Below are 3,251 nucleotides of genomic sequence, written 5' to 3'. Positions count from 1 at the left end.
GATGTGTGTTCACGATGATTTATCAAAGATTTTTAATTTCATGATACCACTCATGATCTTAACATGATTTCTGAGTTTCTGTAACACCATTTTTAATTGCATTATTCTCTGATCCTTTTTTTTATATTCCAAACAACATCCATTTATTTTTCTGGTGATACATATGTATCACTTCGTCTTGCTTACTTTTTTGTGGATCTTGTGACAGTTGTCTGATCCTGTTGTTCTTCTTTATCTAGTCCATTTCTGGCTGATATGCAACTGAGAAGATCGATCACTTGACAGCTTCAGTGATCTGATCTCTGGACGTTAGTAACTTGGACCAATTTCTTGGTTCAGACGGTGTGAAACTCATCCTGCTCCCTCATCCTGCTCCCTCGTACTGCTCCCTCATACTAGAATTACCAACAACGATATTGCTATTTAACACGTAAATGGGTTTTATCCATGGAAAGTTTTTGATACAAAACGTATTCAATGATGCCATCAAACAGTATATACTATACCATCTAAGCATTTACTTACAGTGATACTTCTTAATATCACCTCCTAATATATTTGTTCACGGCTCACAAGTCACTCACCAACAATATTTGTTATCTAGAGATATCTTCCATGAACCGCATTTAGGTTTTTTCTTTTGCTGCGAGTGAAAACACTTTGAGCAGTCAATGGGATAACTGACGTTTTCCCAGTCCCGCTGTTAATGTGAGAACCTTAGAAACTGTACAACCACACAGGATATTCAGTATTTATATTATTCAGGAGTCCCATCACCTCCACTTCCGTCCCCAAACTTGTGCATAATAGGCTTGCTGGAATAATGAATAACCTTCCAACATCTTGAGTAAGCCACACAGAGAGAAGGGAGCCCCTCCACCCCCATCAGTGGAGCTACTCTCAGAATGGAAATGACAACTAACTTAGATATATACGAGATATATACGAACAAAGAGAATAGGAACGCGCACCTTCATAGAACATACAAACCTCCAACAACCAGGATCGAACACGTGACCCCTGTGCCACAGGCGGGAACGCTACCGCCAGGCTAGGTTCGATCCTGGCTGATGGAGCTTTGTATGTTCTATGAAGGTGCGCGTTCATATACACTTTATTCGTATTCATATAACTCCGCGTTGTACAGTCAGGTTCGGTAAAACGCTCTCAGCTGGCTATGTGCTCTGTTCGGAAACAACCGATAGACCCCGTTGCTCACCATAGTGAGACGAAGGGTATTCGAGTACTAAGTATTTCGAATAGTTGTTTCCTATTATACAGTCCCATAGCCTAGCCGTTAGCATGCCTGCCTCTTGCACAAGGGGTCCCAGGTTCGATCCTGGCTGATGGAGCTTTGTATGTTCTATGAAGGTGCGCGTTCATATACACTTTAATCGTATTCATATAACTCCGCGTTGTACAGTCAGGTTCGGTAAAACGCTCTCAGCTGGCTATGTGTTCTGTTCGGAAACAACCGATAGACCCCGTTGCTCACCATAGTGAGACGAAGGGTATTCGAGTACTAAGTATTTCGAATAGTTCTTTCCTATTATACAGTCCCTTAGCCTAGCGGTTAGCATGCCTGCCTCTTGCACAAGGGGTCCCAGGTTCGATCCTGGCTGATGGAGCTTTGTATGTTCTATGAAGGTGCGCGTTCATATACACTTTATTCGTATATATATATATATATATATAATATATATATACATATACATATATATATATATATTTTTTTTTTTCTATTATTTTGCTTTGTCGCTGTCTCCCGCGTTAGCGAGGTAGCGCAAGCAAACAGACGGAAGAATGGCCCAACCCGCCCACATACATATGTATATACATACATGTCCACACACGCACAATATACATACCAATACATCTCAATGTACACATATATATACACACACAGACATATACATATATACACATGTACATAATTCATACTGCCTGCCTTTATTTGCTCCCATCGCCACCCCGCCACACATGGAATAACAACCCCCTCCCCCCTCATGTGTGCGAAGTAGCGCTAGGAAAACACCAAAGGCCCCATTGTTCACACTCAGTCTCTAGCTGTCATGTAATAATGCACCGAAACCACAGCTTCCTTTCCAAATCCAGGCTCCACACACTTCGCATGGTTTACCCCAGACGTTTCACATGCCCTGGTTCAATCCATTGACAGCACGTCGACCCCGGTATACCACATCGTTCCAATTCACTCTATTCCTTGCACGCCTTTCACCCTCCTGCATGTTCAGGCCCCGATCACTCAAAATCTTTTTCACTCCATCTTTCCACCTCCAATTTGGTCTCCCACTTCTCCTCGTTCCCTCCACCTCTGACACATATATCCTCTTGGTCAATCTTTCCCCACTCATTCTCTCCATGTGACCAAACCATTTCAAAACACCCTCTTCTGCTCTCTCAACCACACTCTTTTTATTTCCACACATCTCTCTTACCCTTACATTACTTACTCGATCAAACCACCTCACACCACATATTGTCCTCAAACATCTCATTTCCAGCACATCCACCCTCCTGCGCACAACTCTATCCATAGCCCACGCCTCGCAACCATACAACATTGTTGGAACCACTATTCCTTCAAACATACCCATTTTTGCTTTCCGAGATAATGTTCTCGACTTCCAAACATTCTTCAAGGCTCCCAGAATTTTCGCCCCCTCCCCCACCCTATGATTCACTTCCGCTTCCATGGTTCCATCCGCTGCCAGATCCATTTCCCAGATATCTAAAACACTTTACTTCCTCCAGTTTTTCTCCATTCAAACTTACCTCCCAATTGACTTGACCCTCAACCCTACTGTACCTAATAACCTTGCTCTTATTCACATTTACTCTTAACTTTCTTCTTTCACACACTTTACCAAACTCAGTCACCAGCTTCCGCAGTTTCTCACAAAAATCAGCCACCAGCGCTGTATCATCAGCGAACAACAACTGACTCACTTCAAAAGCTCTCTCATTCACAACAGACTTCATACTTGCCCCTCTTTCCAAAACTCTTGCATTCACCTCCCTAACAACCCCATCCATAAACAAATTAAACAACCATGGAGACATCACACACCCCTGCCGCAAACCTACATTCACTGAGAACCAATCACTTTCTTCTCTTCCTACACGTACACATGCCTTACATCCCCGATATATATATATATACATATATATATATATTATATATATATATATATATATATATATATATATATATATATATATATTTTTGA

This window comes from Panulirus ornatus, chromosome 21 (assembly GCF_036320965.1).
Source record: "Panulirus ornatus isolate Po-2019 chromosome 21, ASM3632096v1, whole genome shotgun sequence".
Lineage (NCBI taxonomy): Eukaryota > Metazoa > Arthropoda > Malacostraca > Decapoda > Palinuridae > Panulirus > Panulirus ornatus.
This window is presented reverse-complemented; position numbering follows the sequence as displayed.